The 19849-nt window shown below is 52.9% G+C and overlaps 7 non-coding genes across 7 annotated transcripts; 1 reads left to right on the top strand and 6 right to left on the bottom strand.

Moving 5' to 3' along the window:
- The first annotated feature begins 1182 nt into the window (after window positions 1-1182).
- On the top strand, window positions 1183-1255 carry trnat-agu (transfer RNA threonine (anticodon AGU)). Its single transcript has one exon. It is a non-coding gene; the product is annotated as a tRNA-Thr (tRNA).
- Window positions 1256-2040: 785 nt separating this feature from the next.
- On the bottom strand, window positions 2041-2113 carry trnat-agu (transfer RNA threonine (anticodon AGU)). Its single transcript has one exon. It is a non-coding gene; the product is annotated as a tRNA-Thr (tRNA).
- Window positions 2114-2313: 200 nt separating this feature from the next.
- trnat-agu (transfer RNA threonine (anticodon AGU)) lies at window positions 2314-2386 on the bottom strand. Its single transcript has one exon. It is a non-coding gene; the product is annotated as a tRNA-Thr (tRNA).
- Window positions 2387-4456: 2070 nt separating this feature from the next.
- trnat-cgu (transfer RNA threonine (anticodon CGU)) lies at window positions 4457-4529 on the bottom strand. Its single transcript has one exon. It is a non-coding gene; the product is annotated as a tRNA-Thr (tRNA).
- A 5524-nt stretch (window positions 4530-10053) lies between these two features.
- On the bottom strand, window positions 10054-10126 carry trnat-ugu (transfer RNA threonine (anticodon UGU)). Its single transcript has one exon. It is a non-coding gene; the product is annotated as a tRNA-Thr (tRNA).
- A 6066-nt stretch (window positions 10127-16192) lies between these two features.
- Window positions 16193-16265, bottom strand: trnai-aau (transfer RNA isoleucine (anticodon AAU)). The gene has a single exon. It is a non-coding gene; the product is annotated as a tRNA-Ile (tRNA).
- Window positions 16266-18865: 2600 nt separating this feature from the next.
- On the bottom strand, window positions 18866-18938 carry trnat-ugu (transfer RNA threonine (anticodon UGU)). The gene has a single exon. It is a non-coding gene; the product is annotated as a tRNA-Thr (tRNA).
- Between the last annotated feature and the right edge of the window lie 911 nt (window positions 18939-19849).

The raw sequence follows: 19849 nt of genomic DNA, 5'->3' as shown, positions 1-19849 counted from the left end.
TGACAAATAGGTCATCAGCCTTTGGTAGCGGGTATTGATCCTGCAGCGAGAAACGATTGATAGTTACTTTGTAATCACCACAGATTCTGATGGTGCCGTCTCCCTTGAGGATTGGAACGATCGGACTGGCCCACTCATTGAATTCGATCGGCGAAATGATGTCCTCTCGTTGCAGCCTGTCCAGCTCAATGTCCACCCTCTCTCTCATCATGTAAGGTACCGCTCTCACCTTGTGATGGATGGGTCACACCCCCGGAATTAAATGGATCAGCACTTTTGCTCCTTGGAACTTCCCGACGCCTGGTTCGAACAGCGAAGGGAACTTGCTTAGGACCTGGGCACATGAGGTGTCGTCGACGGACATATCTTTCCCAGCCAGCTCCTGCCGAACAGCGTGGGGCCATCGCCCGGTACCACCCACAGTGGTAAATCGTGCACCGCTCCATCGTAGGAGATCTTTCCGGTAGCACTGCCGATTACGGGAATCAGTTCCTTTGTGTACGTTCTAAGTTTGGTTCGAATGGGAGTCAGGACTGGCCTTGAAGCCTTGTTGCACCACAACTTATCGAAAGTCTTTTTGCTCATTATGGACTGGCTCGCGCCCGTGTCCAGCTCCCTGGACACCGGGAGCCCATTTAATTCAACCTTCAGCATTATCGGGGGACACTTTGAGGTAAATGTGTGCACCCCATATACCTCTGCCTCCTCGGTCTGAGGCTCTGGTTCATCGTGTTCCACCGTGGATCTGTCCTGCTCTGCAACAAGGTGGTTTGCAGGATTAGCAGGGTTTGCAGCTCGCCTGCACATACGTTGGAGGTGTCCCATTGTTCCACAGCCCTTGCAAACGTACCCGTTGAAGCGGCATGAATGGAATCGATGATCACCAAGATCACCACCACCTCTGTCGTCGAGCTACAGTACGCGGACGACGCCTGAATCTGCGCACATTCAGAGGCTGAACTCCAGGATATAGTCAATGTATTTACTGAGGCGTACGAAAGCACTGGCCTTACACTAAACATCCGTAAGACAAAGGTCCTCCACCAACCTGTACTCGCCGCATAGCACTGCCCCCCAGTCAACAAGATCCACGGCGTGGCCCTGGACACCGGGGATCATTTCCCTCCTCATTCTTCAAACACACAGCACTAACTGGGGAATGACCCACAGCCCAAGGCAGGTGGTTCAATAGCTCAGGGGTTAGAGCACTGGTCTAGTAAACCAGGGGTTGTGGGTTCAAATCTCACTGGGGCCTACTCAAAATTAGCTCAGTATTTAAAATCACTGTCAATTAACAAGGGCTTTAATTATAAATATTAAACAGCTCCCAGACTGACTGTGGAATGATGGGCTCATTCTTGACCACATTTAAAAAGTACTTAAAGTGCTGCATCTGATAGACCTCGAGCTGGAAAGTGGGATGAGGCTGGGTTGCTCTTGGCCGGTCGGCGTGGATACGATGGGCTGAATGGGATTCTGCCTCTCCTTCTCACTCAATCTCTCAACCTGACTTTCTCTTTGTCTCTAACATCATCAGCATAGGTGTGATATATTAACAGGGCACAGCACACACAGCTTCCTAACATGGCGCGCAGCTCTCTCGGAAGTCTCCGGAAACCCGCTGAATTCTGTTTATTATTAACTCTGCACTTGCAGTACACAATACGTCCACATCCTCAATGTGGAGCTACAAACATTACAAGCTGACAGACATTGCAAGAGGCAGTCCCTCGGAATCGAGGAAGACTTGCTTCCACTCTTAAAATGAGTTCCCCTTTATCCACCCTGTTGGTTACATCCTCAAAGAATTCCAGCAAATTAGTCAAACATGACTTCCCCTTCATAAATCCCTGCTGACTCTGCCTGACCGAATTATGCTTTTCCCAATGGCCTGCGCCTGAACGAGTGAGAGAGAGGGGGGGAGGGGAGACTGCGAGGAGGAAAGAGGAGCAGAGAAGCGGGAGGAAGGAAGGGGAAAGAGAAGTTCAGGGGGGAGAGATAGAGCAAGACAGATATTTAAATACTGAGCTAATTTTGAATAGGTTCTAGTGAGATTTGAACCCACGACCCCTGGTTTACTAGACCAGTGCTCTAACCCCTGAGCTATGGAGCCACCTGCGCTGTGCAACACAGGGTAAGGAGCAGGAAAGAGAGGGGAAGGGAAAAGAGAGAGTGGAAGGAGTGAGAAAAGGATATCGAACGGGTCGTGATGGGGAAGGGAGAGAGAGAGGGGAGGAGTGAGAGAGAGAGGGGGAGAATTGGTCGGAAAGGGAAAAGAGAGAGAGGTATTCAAATACCAAGCTAATTTTAGGTAGGCTTCAGTGAGATTTGAACCCACGACCCCTGGTTTACTAGACCAGTGCTCTAACCCCTGAGCTATGGAGCCACCTACCCTGGGCTGTGGGTCATTCCCCAGTTAGTGCTGTGTGTTTGAAGAATGAGGAGGGGTCAATGAAACGCTCAGATTGTGTCTCATCCCCCAGACACTTGCCTCCGTCTCTTCTAATATTCGCCTCTCAACATCGATATATCGGGTCTTTCACATAGTAAAACATCCCAAGGCAACTCAGTCACACTCTGCCCCAATCTCTCTGTCTCTCTGTCTCTCTCTCTCTCTTTCTCTCTCAATCTCTCTGTCTCTCCATCTCCCTGTCTCTCTCATTCTCTGTCTGTTTCTTTGTCTCTCACTCTCTCTCTCTCTCTGTGTCTCTCTCACCTGTAAGGGTACACCTATTTTTCTTGGAACAAGGCACAGGAAGAGACCACGAACAAACTGTTTTAAAGTAAAAACGTTTGGACTACCTGGGAGGGGGAAGGCAAGTGGTGACACATCACCCATTAAAAGCAATGGTTGAGGTCAAGGACTGAACTTGGTTATACATACAGACAAAGAGATTGATACTGTCTATCCGGGGAGTCCCACAGTTGATTGGCCACAGTGGGTAACACAGTTCCCCCCAGAGACTACAGGTCTGCAAGAAAACAGGACTATAACGGACCCAAGGAAAGGCACATTTTTGGATAACAGGGCATTAAGGATAAGGAGTTATCTTTTGCACTGTCGACTCCGTGTGCAAATTAGTAGCCAGTCAAACTCCTCAGCACAGCCAGTTAAACAAATCACTGCATCGATCCAGATGCATTCATCGGACACCAGCCCAGCAGGGAACTTATTCTTACTGTGGATATAAATATCACCATCATCGGCAGTCCCTCGGAATCGAGTAAGACTTGCTTCAACTCTAAAAGTGAGTTCTCAGGTGGTTGAACAGTCTAATTCTGGAATTACCGTCCCTGTCACAGGTGGGACAGATAGTTGTTGAGGGAAGGGAAGGGTGGGACTGGTTTGCCGCAAGCTCCTTCCGCTGCCTGCGCTTGGTTTCTGCACGCTCTCGGCGATGAGACTTGTGGTGCTCAGCACCCTCCCGGATGCACTTCCTCCACTCCGGGCGGACTGGTCTTTGGGCCCAGGGACTCCCAGGTGTCGGTGGGGATGTTGCACTTTATCAGGGGAGGCTTTGAGGGTGTCCCTTGTAACGTTTCCTCTGCCCACCTTTGTCTCGCTTGCCGTGTGGGAGTTCCGATTCGAGCGCTTGCTTTGGGGAGTCTCGTGTCTGGGGACCATGCGGACAACATGGCCCTGCCCAGCGGAGCTGGTCAAGCAGGAAGGAGCAGGAAGGTGCAGAAGCAGGAGGTGGAAAGATGAAGCAAAAGGACAAACAGAGAGACAGAAGGAGACGAAAGGAAGAGGTGCTGCAGAGAACGGATAGAAGGAGAACCGACCGGTCACGGAACCAACAACCACAAACCTACAATAACTACAGCCAGGAATGGCGATTGTATGTCTTCAGTCGATTTCTCTCAGCAGTCTCGTCCTGTAGTTTTTAGTCGGTTTTTTGTTGTGTAATAAAACGGACCCTGGGTTAAGCCTAAAATTTTGTTCCATGTGTTGTCCTCTCCCCACTAGAAGTTCCGAGGTCTAACAATCAGTGAACAACACACACCCCGACACACTCTCTCTCTGTCTCTCAAGGGGGAAGGGCAGAGAGAGAGAGGAGGGAGGGGAGAGAGAGGAAGAATGGCAGAGGGTGAAAAGGGTAAAGGGAAAGTGAGAACGAGAGGGGACGGGGAGAGGGAGGGGGAATGGGAGAGAAAGAAAGAGAGAAAGAGGAGGAAAGGGAGAAAGGCAGAGAGGATGGGTAGAGAAAGAGTGGGAAGGAAAGACAGAGGAAGTGGAGAGTGGGAAGGGTGAGAAAGACAGTGCAAGGGATGAAACGGGACTGGGAGAGAGAAAGGGGAAGGAGAGTGAATGGAACGAGAGAGAAATATAAAGGGTAGTGACGGGGAAGGTAGAGAGAGAGGAATCGAGAGCCTGCACTTCCAGGTTCTGTCTTGGAGCTGTTTAATATTTATAATTAAAGTCCTTGTTAATTGACAGTGAATTTAAATACTGAGCAGGCCCCAGTGAGATTTGAACTCACAACCCCTGGTTTACGAGACCCGTGCTCTAACCCCTGAGCTATGGAACCACCTGCCCTGGGATGTGGGTCATTCCCCAGTTAGTGCTGTGTGTTTGAAGAATGATGAGGGGTCAGTGAAACGCTCAGATTGTGTCTCATCCCCCAGACTCCTGCCTCCGTCTCTTCAATATTCGCCTCTCAACATCGATATATCGGGTCTTTCACGTAGTAAAACATCCCAAGGCAACTCAGTCACACTCTGTCCCAATCTCTCTGTCTCTCTGTCTCTCTCTCATTCTCTGCCTCTCTCTCTCTCGCCGTGTCTCCCTCACTTTTTCTCTGCTTCTGGATGGGGAAGGGGAGAGAGAAAAGGAGAGGGGAAGAGATAGAGGGGGAGGGGGGAGAGAGGGGAAGGAGTGAGAGAGATAGGGGAAAGGGGAAAGAGAAAAATGGAACCTGTTGTTCCAGGGTCGGTTTTGGAGCTGGTTAATATTTATAATTAAAGCCCTTGTTAATTGACCATGAATTTAAATACTGAGCTAATTTTGAGTAGGCCCGAGTGAGATTTGAACCCACAACTGCTGGTTTAACAAGACCATAGCTCTTTCCCCTGAGTTATGGAGCCACCTGCCTTGGCCTGCCTCTCTGTGTCTCTCTCTCTCGTTCTCTCTGTCTCTCACTTTCTCTCTGTCTCTCGAGAGGGAAGGGGAGAGAGGAGGAAAGGGAGAAAGAGAGGGGTTAAGGGAGAGAGGGAGGGGAGAGATAGAGGGGGAAGGCGAGAGAGAATGGTACAGTGAGGGAATGGGGGAAAGAGAGGGGGAAGGGAAACATAGAAACATAGACATAGAAACATAGAAACATAGAAACATAGCAGGAGTAGGCCATTCGGCCCTTCGAGCCTGCACCACCATTCAATGAGTTCATGGCTGATCATGCAACTTCAGTACCCCATTCCTGCTTTCTCACCATACCCCTTGATCCCCCTCGTAGTAAGGACTACATCTAACTCCTTTTTGAATATATTTAGTGAATTGGCCTCAACTACTTTCTGTGGTAGAGAATTCCACAGGTTCACCATTCTCTGGGTGAAGAAGTTTCTCCTCATCTCGGTCCTAAATGGCTTACCCCTTATCCTTAGACTATGACCCCTGGTTCTGGACTTCCCCAACATTGGGAACATTCTTCCTGCATCTAACCTGTCTAAACCCGTCAGAATTTTAAACGTTTCTATGAGGTCCCCTCTCATTCTTCTGAACTCCAGTGAATACAAGCCCAGTTGATCCAATATTTCTTGATATGTCAGTCCCGCCATCCCGGGAATCAGTCTGGTGAATCTTCGCTGCACTCCCTCAATAGCAAGAATGTCCTTCCTCAGGTTAGGAGACCAAAACTGTACACAATACTCCAGGTGTGGCCTCACCAAGGCCCTGTACAACTGCAGTAACACCTCCCTGCCCCTGTACTCAAATCCCCTCGCTATGAAGGCCAACATGCCATTTGCTTTCTTAACCACCTGCTGTACCTGCATGCCAACCTTCAATGACTGATGTACCATGACACCCAGTTCTCGTTGCACCTGCCCTTTTCCTAATCTGTCACCATTCAGATAATAGTCTGTCTCTCTGTTTTTACCACCAAAGTGGATAACCTCACATTTATCCACATTATACTTCATCTGCCATGCATTTGCTCACTCACCTAACCTATCCAAGTCGCTCTGCAGCCTCATAGCATCCTCCTCGCAGCTCACACTGCCACCCAACTTAGTGTCATTCGCAAATTTGGAGATACTACATTTAAACCCCTGGTTTAAATCATTAATGTACAGTGTAAACAGCTGGGGCCCCAGCACAGAACCTTGCGGTACCCCACTAGTCACTGCCTGCCATTCTGAAAAGTACCCATTTACTCCGACTCTTTGCTTCCTGTCTGACAACCAGTTCTCAATCCACGTCAGCACACTACCCCCAATCTCATGTGCTTTAACTTTGCACATGGGACTGGGGTAGTGTGCTGAGAGGGGAAAGGGGAGATAGACAGAGAGGGGAGTGGAGAGTGAGAAGGGAGGGGTGAAGGGGAGAGCGAGAGGGGGTCGTGAGAGGGGAAGGAGTGACAGAGAGAGAGGGTGAAGAGAGAGTGAAGGGTAAGGAAGGGAGAGGGGAGAGAGAAGGAGGGGGTTGGAGAGAGATAGAGGTGGAAGGAAAGGGAGAGGAAGGGGAGGGGAGGAAGGGGGAGAGAAAGGGGGAGTGAGAAAGGGGGAAGGAGAGTGAGTGGAGGAGAGAGAGAGAGAGAGAGAGCGGGACACAGGAGAGACAGAGGAGGAAAGAAATGGAGCGGGGGAACGGGAGAGGATGGGTACAGAGGGACGGAAATAGAGAGGGGGAAGGGAAGAGAGAGGAAGTGGAGAGTGGGAAGGGAGGGCGAGAGACAGGGGACGGGGGGAAAGGGAGACAGGGAGAGGGGGGAAAGGGGGACAGGGAGAGGGGGGAAAGGGGGACAGGGAGAGGGGGGAAGGAGAGCGAGAGAAGAAAAATAAAAGGCAGTGATGGGGAAGGCAGAGAGAGAGATCAAGAGCCTGCAGTTTGAGGGTTGGTCTTGGAGCTGTTTAATATTTATAATTTAACCCCTTGTAAATTGATGGTGAATTTAAATACTGAGTGAACTTTGAGTAGGTCCCAGTCAGATTTGAACTCATAACTGCTGGTTTACGAGAGCAGTGCTCTAACCCCTGAGCTATGGAGCCAGCTCCGCTGGGAAAGACCGGGGAAGGAGCAGGAAAGAGAGGGGAAGGGGAGAGAGAGAGAGGGATTGTTTCATCGCAACTTCTCGTCTTGCATTATCTCGGTAACGTTGACGGAAGGATGCGTTTGTCTGGTTGATCACCCCAATGGGAAGGGGAGAGAGAGAGAAAGGACGCAGGGGAGAGAGAGGGAGAAGGTGAGAATCTGAAAGGAAAGAGAAAGGGAGAAGGTGAGGCAATAGGCAGGGAAAGCAGATGGAGAACAGTTTGTGATGGGGAAGTGGGAGAGAGTGTGTCAGAGAGACAAGCCTGCTGTTCCAGAGTCGGTCTTGGAGCTGGTTAATATTTATAATTAAACCCTTGTTAACTAATGGTGAATTTAAATATTAAGCTAATTTTGAGCAGGACCCAGCCTCGGGTTTATTGGACAAGTGCTCTAACCCGTGAGCTATGGAGCCACCTGCGCTGGGTTTGCTCTCTGTGTCTCTTTCTCTCGTTCTCTCACTTTTTCTCTGTCTCTCGAGGGGGAAGGGGAGAGAGAGGGAGGAAGGTGAGAGCGATGGGGGAGGGGATAGAGAGAGGGGAAGGGGGGGAGAGAGGGAGGGGAAGGGGAGAGAGAGGGAGGAAGGTGAGAGCGATGGGGGAGGGGTTAGAGAGAGGGGAAGGGGGGGGAGAGAGGGAGGGGAAGGGGAGAGAGAGGGGAAGGGGAGAGAGAGGGGAAGGGGAGAAAGTGGGGAAGGGGAGAAAGAAGGAATGGGAGTGAGAGGGGGAAGGGGAGAGAGAGGGGAAGGGGAGAGAGAGAGAGAGAGAGAGAGAGGGGGAAGGGAAGAGAGAGAGGGGGAAGGGAGAAGAGAGAGGGGGAAGGGAGAGAGAGGGGGAAGGGGGCAGAGAGAGGTGGAAGGGAGAGAGTGTGGGAAGGGGAGAGAGAGGGGGAAGGGAGAGAGTGTGGGAAGGGGAGAGAGAGGGGGAAGGGGAGAGAGAGGGGAAGGGGAGAGAGAGGGGAAGGGGGGAGAGAGAGGGGGAAGGGGAGAGAGAGGGGAAGGGGGGAGAGAGAGGGGGAAGGGGAGAGAGAGGGGAAGGGGAGAGCAATGGGAGGGGGAGAGAGAGAGGGAATTGGAGAGAGAGAGAGGGGAGAGGGGAATGGGAGAGCAAGGGGGAAGGGGAGAGAGGGGGGAAGGGGAGAGAGAGGGGGAAGGGGAGAGAGTGTGGGAAGGGGAGAGAGAGGGGGAAGGGGAGAGAGAGGGGAGAAGGGGAGAGAGAGGGCGAAGGGGAGAGAGAGGGGAAGGGGAGAGAGAGAGGGGAAGGGGAGAGAGAGGGGGAAGGGGAGAGACAGGGGGAAGGGGGGAGAGAGAGGGGGAAGGGGAGAGAGTGTGGGAAGGGGAGAGGGAGGGGGAAGGGGAGAGAGAGGGGAGAAGGGGAGAAGTGGAGAGAGAGGGCGAAGGGGAGAGAGAGGGGAAGGGGAGAGAGAGGGCGAAGAGGAGAGAGGAGGAAGGGGAGAGAGAGAGGGGGAAGGGGAGAGAGAGGGGGAAGGCGAGAGAGAGGGGGAAGGAGAGAAAGAGGGGAGAAGGGGAGAGAGAGGGCGAAGGGGAGAGAGAGGGGAAGGAGAGAGGGGAAGGGGAGAGAGAGGGGAAGGAGAGAGGGGAAGGGGAGAGAGAGGGGAAGGAGAGAGAGGGGAGAGAGAGTGGAAGGAGTGGGAGAGAGGGCAAGGGGAGAGAGGGAGGGGAAGGGCGGGATTGTTTCATCGCGCCTTCTCGTCTCGCGCCATCTCGGTAACGTTGACGGAAGGGTGCGTTTGTCTGGTCGATCACCCCAATGGGAAGGGGAGAGAGAGTGTGGAAGGGAGGAAGGGGGACTGGGAGAGAGAAAGTGGAAGGACAGAGAGGAAGGATGGAGGGGAGAGAGAGGGAGAAGGGGAGAATCTGAAAGGAAAGCGAAGAGAGAGAGAGGGAGGGGAGAGAGGAGGAATGGGAAAGGGAGGGGGGAGAGGGAGAGTGAAAAGGAAGAGGTGGAAGGGGAGAGAGGGAGGAGAGAGTGGGTCGGGAGGGGAGAAAGGGAGAAAGGGAGAGAGGGGGAAGGGGAGAGAGGGTGAGGAGACGGAGTGGGAAGGAGGGAGAGGGGAATGAGTGAGAGACGGGGAAAGCGAGAAAGCAGGAATGAGGTACTGAAGTTACACGATCAGCCATGATCATATTGAATGGTGGTGCAGGCTCGAAGGGCCGAATGGCCTACTCCTGCACCTAGTTTCTATGTTTCTATGATTCTATGTCCGTTGTACCCCGTAGGGGACCAAACCCGCACTGTGACTCCGGGAGGAGCTCCTCGGCCACAGGGAGAAGACGGTTGAGGAGGACTCTAGCGACGACTTTCCCAGGGGATGATAACAGGGTGGTCTTGGACCTGGCCTGGAGACGACGAAGGTTGAACAGGTTCCCACTGGGTCTGTAGTTTAGTTCCACTCCAGCGGGGAGCTTGTTGACTGTGAGGTGGAGCACGGCAGTGAGGAATATTGAGACCCACGGCAATGTGGGTTGGACTCTTAACTGCCCCTGTGAAACGGTCAAGTGAGGCCCTCGGTTGTGTTCAAGAAGGCTGCTCACCACGACCTTCTCCAGGGGCAATTAGGGATGGGCAATAAATGCCGGCCTTGCTATCGACGGCCATATCCCGCAACGAATCTAAAACAAATATCGGTGGCTCTCAGACTAGATATGAAGAAGATTCGGTTACAGACTGGTCACAGAAAGTGAAAGTGCTGTGGGCTGCATTTAAACTGTGAAGTGAGTCGGTTCCTGTTGATGGTGTCGGCCTGTCGCCGATTGACAGCGAGTTCAGGAACAGAAGCCAAAATTGAGTAGGCCCCAGTGAGATTTGAACCCACGACCCCTGGTTTACAAGACCAGTGCTCTAACCCCTGAGCTATGGAGCCACCTGTAACACCAGCTCATGTTTGCTTCTTACTATTGTTAACAAGGAGGTGGGGCCCGAATATAATCATTCTTGGTGATTCATCCCTGAACAATCATTGGAACATGATTGTTTCTCTGTCTCTCGAGAGGGAAGGGGAGAGAGGAGGAAAGGGAGAAGGTGAGAGAGAATGGTATGGTGAGGGAGTGGGGCAAAGGGAGAGGGAAGGGGAGAGAGACAGTGAGGAAAGTGGAGAGTGAGAACGACAGAGGGGGGAGTGAAGGAGGCAAATGGACAGAGATCGAGGTGGAAGGACAGGGAGAGAGAAATGGGGAAGGAGAGAGAGCAAGGCACAGGAGAGACAGAGGAGGAAAGAAATGAAGTGGGGGAAAGGGAGAGAAGAACAATAGAAGGCAGTGAGAGAGATTGAGAGCCTGTAGTTTGAGGGTCAGTCTCAGAGCTGTTTAACATTTATGATTAAAGTCCTTGTTAATTGATGGTGAATTTAAATACTGAGCTAATTGTGAGGAGACCCCAGTGAGATTTGAACCCATGATCTCTGGTTTACTCGACCAGTGCTCTAACCCCTGAGTTATGGAGCCAGATTCTCGAGACAAGTCAGGGGAAGGAGCAGGAAAGAGAGGGGAAGGGAAATGAGAGAGTGGAAGGAGTGAGAGAGAGGGGGAACGGGAGAGAGTGGGGGAAGGGGAGAGAGTGGGGAAGAAATGAGAGAGAGGGGGAAGGGAAAAGAGAGAGAGAGAGGGGAGAGCGTGGGAATGGGAAAGAGAGGAGGGAGAGGAAGAGTGAAAAGGCTGAGGTGGAAGGGGAGAGAGGGAGGGGAGAAAGGGAGAGAGGGTGAAGGTGAGAGGGAGAAGCGAGGGAGGGGGAAGGGGGGAGAGGGGAATGAGTGAGAGACGGGGAAAGCGAGATAGCGGGAAAGGGAGAGAGGGGTAAAAAGATGTAGAATGGGTCGTGATGGGGAAGGGAGTGGGGGAAAGGGAGAGTGAAGGGAAGAGAGGGGAAGGGGAGGCAGGCAGAGAGGGAAGTGGAGAGTAAGAAGGCAGAGGGGAAAGGGAGAGTGAGAGGGGGTAGTGAGATGGAAAGGAGTGAGCGAGAGATGGGAAAAGGGAGAGAGGGGGAAGAGAGAGTGAAGGGGGACGAGAGAGAGAGGGGGAGGGGAAGGGAGAGAGAGTGGGGAGTGGAGAGAGAGAAGTGGAGAGAAGGGAGGGAGAGAGAGATGGGAGTGGCAGAGAGGGGAAAGCGGAGAGAGGGATAAGAGTGAGAGAGAGAGGAGGGAAGGGAGAGAGATGGGAAAAGGGAGAGGGGGGAAGAGAGAGTGAAGGGGAAGGGAGGGAGATAAAATAGCCCAAGGCAACTCAGTCACACTCTGGCTCAATCTCTCTCTATCTCTCTGTCTCTCTCGCTCACTCTCTCTGTCTCTCTCTCTCTCTCGCTCACTCTCTCTGTCTCTCTCTCATTCTCACTTTCTCTGTGTCACTCTCTCTCTCTGTATCTTTTTCACTTTCTTTCTGTCTCGTGAGTGGGAAGGGTAGAGAGAGAGAGAGGAGGGAGGGGAGATAGAGGGGAAGAAAGGCAGAGGGAGAGAGTGAAAATGGTAAAGGGAAAGTGAGAGCGAGAGGGGAATGGGGAGAGAGAGGGAAAGGGAGAGAGAGAGAGGGGAAAGGGAGAGAGAGATGGGGAGGGGAGCGAGAGATGGGGAGGGGAGAGAGAGAGGGGAAGGGGAGAGCGAGAGATGGGAAGGGGAGAGAGAGAGGGGAAGGGGAGAGAGAGAGAGGGGAAAGGGAGAGAGAGATGGGGAGGGGAGCGAGAGATGGGAAGGGGAGAGAGAGAGGGTAAGGGGAGAGAGAGAGAGGGGAAGGGGAGCGAGAGATGGGAAGGGGAGCGAGAGATGGGAAGGGGTGAGAGAGATGGGAAGGGGAGCGAGAGATGGGGAGGGGAGCGAGAGATGGGGAGGGGAGCGAGAGATGGGGAGGGGTGAGAGAGATGGGAAGGGGAGCGAGAGATGGGGAGGGGTGAGAGAGATGGGAAGGGGAGTGAGAGATGGGAAGGGGTGAGAGAGATGGGAAGGGGAGCGAGAGATGGGAAGGGGAGCGAGAAAGTTACAGTCAGAAGGGAAAAGGGAGAGAGTGAGCGGGAAGGAGAGAGAGAAGGAGAGAGGGATGGAGAGAGATAGAGGGGGAAGGAAAGGGAGAGGAAGGGGAGAGAGAGTGGGAAAGGGGGGAAGGGAGAGAGAAAGGGTGAAGAAGAGTGAGTGGAGGGGTGAGAGGGAGCGGTACACAGGGGAGACAGAGGAAGAAAGAAATGGAGTGGGGGAAAAGGGAGAGGATGGCCAGAGAGGGAAGGAAATAGAGAAGGGGAAGGTGAGAGAGAGGAAGTGGGGGGTGGGAAGGGAGAGAGAGAGGGGAAGGGGAGAAGAGGGAGTTGGAGAGAGAAAGGGGAAGGAGAGTGAGCGGAGGGGAGAGAGAGAGAAAAATAAAGGGAAATGATAGAGAGAGGAGGAAGGGAAGACATAAATCAAGAGCCTGCAGTTCCAGGGTCGGTCTCAGAGCTTTTTAATATTTATAATTCAAGCACTTGTCAATTGATGGTGAATTTAAATACTGAGCTCAGTTTTAGTCGGGCCCAGCTACCTGCTCTGAGCTCCCCCTCTCTCTCTCAGAGGAAGGGGACAGAGAGAATGGCAGGGTGAGAGAGTGGGGGGAAGGGAAATGGACAGAGAGGGAAGTGAAGAGGTACAAGAGAGAGAAGGGAGAAAGGGGAGAGCCTGTGGTGACAGGGTCAGTTTCATATTTACAAATAAAGCTCCTTGTTAATTTAAATACTGAGCTCATTTTGAGCAGGCTTCAGTAAGATTTGAACCCACAACCCCTGGTTTACTAGACCAGTGCTCTAACCCCTGAGCTATGGACCCACCTGCCTTGGGCTGTGGGTCATTCCCCAGTTAGTGCTGTGTGTTTGAAGAATGAGGAGGGGTCAGTGAAACGCTCAGATTGTGTCTCATCCCCCAGGCTCCTGCCTCCGTCTCTTCAATATTCGCCTCTCAACATCGATATATCGTGTCTTTCACGTAGTAAAACATCCCAAGGCAACTCAGTCACACTCTGTCCCAATCTCTCTGTCTCTCTGTCTCATTCCCTGCCTCTCACTCTCTCTCCGTGTTTCTCTCACTTATTCTCTGCTTCTGGATGGGGAAAGGGAGAGAGAAAAGGAGAAGAAAAGAGATAGAGGGGGAGGGGGAAGAGATAGAGGGGGAGGGGAGCGAGAGGGGAAGGAGTGACAGAGATAGGGGGAAGGGAAAAGAGGAAAATAAGCCTGTTGTTCCAGGGCACCAGTTCCCACTGTCACAGGACGGGAGAGTGGAGAGCAACAGTTCCCACTGTCACAGGACAGAGAGTGGAGAGCACCAGTTCCCACTGTCACAGGACGGGAGAGTGGAGAGCACCAGTTCCCACTGTCACAGGACAGAGAGTGGAGAGCACCAGTTCCCACTGTCACAGGACAGAGAGTGGAGAGCACCAGTTCCCACTGTCACAGGACGGGAGAGTGGAGAGCGCCAGTTCCCACTGTCACAGGACAGAGAGTGGAGAGCACCAGTTCCCACTGTCACAGGACAGAGAGTGGAGAGCACCAGTTCCAACTGTCACAGGACAGAGAGTGGAGAACACCAGTTCCCACTGTCACAGGACGGGAGAGTGGAGAGCACCAGTTCCCACTGTCACAGGACGGGAGAGTGGAGAGCACCAGTTCCAACTGTCACAGGACAGAGAGTGGAGAACACCAGTTCCCACTGTCACAGGACGGGAGATTGGAGAACACCAGTTCCCACTGTCACAGGACGGGAGAGTGGAGAGCACCAGTTCCCACTGTCACATGACAGAGAGTGGAGAGCACCAGTTCCAACTGTCACAGGACAGAGAGTGGAGAGCACCAGTTCCCACTGTCACAGGACAGAGAGTGGAGAACACCAGTTCCCACTGTCACAGGACGGGAGAGTGGAGAGCACCAGTTCCCACTGTCACAGGACAGAGAGTGGAGAGCAACAGTTCCCACTGTCACAGGACAGAGAGTGGAGAGCACCAGTTCCCACTGTCACAGGACAGAGAGTGGAGAGCACCAGTTCCCACTGTCACAGGACGGGAGAGTGGAGAGCACCAGTTCCCACTGTCACAGGACAGAGAGTGGAGAGCACCAGTTCCCACTGTCACAGGACAGAGAGTGGAGAGCACCAGTGCCCACTGTCACAGGACGGGAGAGTGGAGAACACCAGTTCACACTGTCACAGGACAGAGAGTGGAGAGCACCAGTTCCAACTGTCACAGGACAGAGAGTGGAGAACACCAGTTCCCACTGTCACAGGACAGAGAACGGAGAACACCAGTTCCCACTGTCACAGGACAGAGAGTGGAGAGCACCAGTTCCCACTGTCACAGGACAGAGAGTGGAGAACACCAGTTCCCACTGTCACAGGACAGAGTGTGGAGAACACCAGTTCCCACTGTCACAGGACAGAGAGTGGAGAGCACCAGTTCCCACTGTCACAGGACAGAGAGTGGAGAGCACCAGTTCCCACTGTCACAGGACAGAGAGTGGAGAACACCAGTTCCCACTGTCACAGGACAGAGAGTGGAGAACACCAGTTCCCACTGTCACAGGACAGAGAGTGGAGAGCACCAGTTCCCACTGTCACAGGACAGAGAGTGGAGAGCACCAGTTCCCACTGTCAGGACAGAGAGTGGAGAGCACCAGTTCCCACTGTCACAGGACAGAGAGTGGAGAGCACCAGTTCCCACTGTCACAGGACAGAGAGTGGAGAGCACCAGTTCCCACTGTCACAGGACAGAGATTGGAGAACACCAGTTCCCACTGTCACAGGACAGAGAGTGGAGAACACCAGTTCCCACTGTCACAGGACAGAGAGTGGAGAACACCAGTTCCCACTGTCACAGGAGAGAGAGTGGAGAGCACCAGTTCCCACTGTCACAGGACAGAGGGTGGAGGGCACCAGTTCCCACTGTCACATGAACATCCGGTAGTGCCCACAAAGAAAGTGGAGTGTGGGAAATTGCACTCTGCTTCCATTGAGGGGTGGTCAGGCCAATTCTGCATCGGGAGCAGGACTTCCACGCTGGGGGGGGGGGGGGCTAAAATTCCCAGCCCAAGAAGGTTACCACCCCCAAGTTGGGGGCCTGTGCTGGGCAATGAATGGAGAATGTGGCATGGGATTGAGGGGCCACATTGCAGCGAAGGTGTGGGAGGGGCAGGGGGCAATGTGTGTTGGACGGTCATGCCTGGGGGCTCTGTGCCTTGGTGCAGGGAGTGTTCGGGACTCTGCACAGATGGCGATTGGTGGATGTGGTGTGGTTGGCTTCGCGGGGGCTGGGTGCTCAACATCCGGGGGTGCTCAGCATTTGAGAAGGATTCTGACGGGACGGGCCGTGTTGGGTGCGGGGGGGAGCGTTCCCAGTGTTGGATGGGTCCGGAGCCTGGGGGACACGCTCTTGGGATGGAGGTGGGCTGTTTGGGAGAGACGTCGTCATTCGGGGAGTTGTTGGCCTGTGGGGTTGCCTGCCGCGGAGAGTTATTGATGCCAGTTCATTGGATATGTTCAGGAGGGAGTTGGATGTGGTTTTTTCGGTTGGGAAGGGTCGGGGGGTGATCAGCCAGGTATTTAAACACTAAACTAATTTTTAGTAGGCCTCAGCGAGATTTGAACCCATGACCTCTGATTTACTCGACTAGTGCGCGAACCCCTGAGCTATGGAACCATCTGCTCTGCGAAACTCAACGGAAGGAGCAGGAAAGAGAGGGGAAGGGTAAAGAGAGATGGGGAAGAGGAGACTGGGAAGAAGAGACAGTGGAAGGGGAGAGAGAGAGAGGGGAAGGGGAGAGAGAGAGTGGCAGGGGAGAAATGGGGAAGGAGAGCGGTTGATGCGAGTGAGGGAAAGGAGGGCGAGACGGGGAAAGCGAAATAGCAGGAAAGGGAGAGAGGGGTAAAAAGAGTTGTGGTGGGGAAGGGAAGAATCTGTAGGAAAGGGAGAAGTATTTAAATACTGAGCTAATTTTGAGTAGGCCCCAGTGAGATTTGAACTCACGACCCCTGGTTTATTAGACCAGTGCTCTAACCCCTGAGCGATGGAACCACCTGCCCTGGTAAAGGCAGGGGCAGGAGCAGGAAAGAGAGGGACAGGGAAAAGAGAGAGTGGAAGGTGTTCTGTCTTGAATCAAGAGTCAGACGAGATACTGCAAGCCCAAAGTAAGGTGTGACCTTAGTCCTTTATCACAGGTCTCCAGAGTGCCTCACCAGCCTGTGAGGCTTCCTTAAGTACAGGTGCTCCCAAGGGATTGTGGGATCCCTTGGGACTCCAGGAGATAAGCCCTCTGGTGGTCAGACATGATAATTACAGGTTTACATTCATAACAACACTTCCCCCCCCCGACCGCCCCAAAGTCAATAGTGTAACTATATACAATGTGAGTCGATCTGGGACCTTCCTTGCCCTGGTTGATCGTCTCGGTGTGAAAGCTGGTGTTGGTGAATCATTTGTTGGGCCCTCGCTGGGCTGCTGTGCAGCTGGCCTTGCTGGGCTGCTGGGGGGTGATGGGTTCTGCTTCGTGGTCAACCGCTGGGTCGGTTGCTACGTCTGTGTGTTGGACGGACGATAGAGTCTATTGTGGGTTGTTCTGGATAGTCTGTCAATCTCAGTTTGATTTGGTCCAAGTGTTTTCTGCAGGTGAGTCCATTTGCGAGTTTGACCACAAACACCCTGTTCCCCTCTTTGGCCAAAACAGTGCCAGCAATCCACTTGGGACCTTGTCCATAGTTCAACACAAATACAGGATCGTTTACTTCAATTTCACGTGACACATTTGTGCGATCACGTTATGTATTCTGTTGAAGCCGCCTGCTCTCTACCTGTTCGTGTAGATCAGGGTGGACTAACGAGAGCCTTGTCTGAAGTGCTCTTTTCATCAGCAGTTCAGTGGAAGGGACCCCGGTAAGTGAGTGGAGTCTTGTGCGGTAACTGAGCAGGACTGTTTCCCTCTCCTTGCCCTCCCTCCCTCCCCCCCTCCACTCTCTCTCTCCCCATCATAAAAGGTTAATAAAACAACATCACTTTGTTCACAGTACTTGTAGCAGCACTTGTGTGCTGAGAGATTTGCTTAGTATTGTCACTGGTGGCAATAAACGCCTGGGCTATCGCTATGGCCTTACTCAAGTTTGGGGTCTCTATCGTCAAAAGTTTGCAAAGTTTTATTTCATGGTCAATGCCAAGTACAAAGAAATCCCTGAGCATACGCTCCAAATGTCCTTCAAATTCGCAATGTCCTGCAAGGCCCCTTAGCTCGGCGACATAGCTCGCCACTTCCTGGCCTGTCATCCCAGGGAAGCTGGAGGCTATTGGCCTCATGCTCCTGGTGTTGGCCCTGGTGGCCATGGGGCTGTAGGGCTGGTCTGGTGCAGGTTGCCATTGGTGGTGGCTGGGCTGCCCATTGACCACTTGTCCCTGTAGTGGGACTGCTCCCACTACCTGTGTGTGTGTCCTGCAAGGGGCATCACATTCGTTCCAAAGGTCCAGGCTACATGGTCAGGTAGCCTGCTGGACCTGGGGGTCTCCCACAGGGGCATTCCATTGGCATCAGCATGGTCCCTGTAGGACTCAATGTCCTTTACCGGTATACATGACACCTTGGCTCTGATCACACATAGTCGAGCTTGCATTATATATTCTAGCATTTGCATCACTTTTGGGTGTCCTGGTTTCAACAGACATGGTTACATTAGACATTTCACAATCTCTATCATTACTGTTAAGCATAATAAACTTGTTCTTAACCTGCATTCATCTCATTAGTCACATTAGTTAAACCAGCATCACAATTCATGGTTACATTGCACACATTTCCATTCTTGCACCCTTGAATTGCATCTTTAGCTTTAAAGTCCGTGCACTCAAATAGTTGGAACTGCCCCTTGAAATTTTTTTGGTTACCGGTCTCCTTTAAGGGAGCTTTCAAATCCGATTGGCCGCTCGATGTCATGTGCTGCTTCTCCATGTTGACTCGTAGCATGGAGGAGGTCTGCTGCCTGTTGCTTGTGGTGCTGCAGCCATTTTGTGGTGCTCTTTTCTTCCACATGCTTGTGGTGCTGCAGCCATTTTGTGGTGCTCTTTTCTTCCACGTGCTTGTGGTGCTGCAGCCATTTTGTGGTCTTGCTGCAGGCAGGAGGCGGTGCTCTTTTTCTCCACAGCACCACTTCGCCTGATGTGGACCCGGTTCATCCAATTCCTGCCCAGCAGCGTGGGACCGTCGCCGGCTACAATCCACAGGTGGAGTTTGTGTAACACACCGCCCTGGGAGACCTGGATGTCTACAGTCCCTGTAACGTTCCCTCTGCCCACCTTCGGCTCGTTTGCCGTGTTGGAGTTCCGAGTCGAGCGCTTGCTTTGGGAGTCTCGTGTCTGGGACATGCGGACTATGTGGCCTGCCCAGCAGATAGCTCTTGGTCGGCCGGCGCGGACACGATGGGCCAAAATGGCCTACTTCCCTGCTGTAAGTTTCTATGAGTCGGTGATATATCGGTGTCTCTGAGACTGGATGTGGAAAAGGTGGGATACAGACTGGGAGTGGGAAGTGAAAGTACTGTGGGCAGATTGTAAAGTGCGGAGTGAGCGGTTCCTGTTGATGGTGTCGGCCTGTCGCTGATTGACGGTCAATTCAGTAACAGAAGCCAAAATTGAGTAGGCCCTAGTGAGATTTGAACTCACGACCCCTGGTTTACAAGACCAGTGCTCTAACCCCTGAGCTATGGAGCCACCTGCTCTGGGACAGACAGGGGAAGGAGCAGGAAAGAGAGGGGAAGGGAAAAGAGAGCGTGGAAGGAGTGAGAGAGAGAGGAAAGGGAACAAGAGGGAGGGAAAGGAGAGAGAGAGAGGGGAAGGGGAGAGGGAGCGTGGAAGAGGAGAGCGAGACGAGATGGACTGAGAAAGGGAAGGGTAGAGAGAGGGGGGGGGATGGGAGCGAGTGTAAGGGGAGAGAAAGAGAGGGGAAGGGGAGAGAAGGGAAGGGGAGCGAGATGGGAAGGCGAGCGAGGGAGTAGGCAGGGGAGAGAGGGGGAGAAGGGGAGAATCTGAATAGAAGGGGAAGGAAAAGAGAGAGGAGGGGAGAGAGAGGAGTGGAGAGGTAAAGGGAAAGGTGGAAGGAGAGCGAAGGGGAAGAGAGTGGGTCAGGGAAAGAGGAGGAGTGGAGAGAGGGGGAGGGGAGAGATGGGGAAGATATAGGAGGAAGGAGAGAGAGGGGAAGGAATGGGGAGAGAATGAAAGTAGAGAGGGAAGGGGAGAGAGGGGAAGGGGAGAGAGAGAGCAAGGGGAAGGGTAACCTGGGAGGGGAAGGAGAAAGAGAGAGAGAGAGTGAAAAGGGAGAGGAGAGAGGGGGGAAGGAGTGAGAGAGGGAAGGGGAGAGACGAGGAAGGGGAGAATCTGAAAAGAAAGGGAGAAGAGAGAGAGAAGTGGTAGAGGAGAGAGGGGGAGGGGACAGGGTGAGAGAGGGGAATGAGTGAGAGATGGGGAAAGCGAGATAGCAGGAAAGGGAGAGAGAGGGGAAGGAATGGGGAGAGAATAAAAGTAGAGAGGGAAGGGGAGAGAGGGGAAGGGGAGAGAGAGAGAGCAAGGGGAGAGTTCCATCTCCTCCCTCTCTTTCCCCTTCCCCTCACTCTCTCTCCCCTTCC

Source organism: Pristiophorus japonicus, unplaced genomic scaffold (genome assembly GCF_044704955.1).
Source record: "Pristiophorus japonicus isolate sPriJap1 unplaced genomic scaffold, sPriJap1.hap1 HAP1_SCAFFOLD_536, whole genome shotgun sequence".
NCBI lineage: Eukaryota > Metazoa > Chordata > Chondrichthyes > Pristiophoridae > Pristiophorus > Pristiophorus japonicus.
This window is presented reverse-complemented; position numbering and strand designations above follow the sequence as displayed.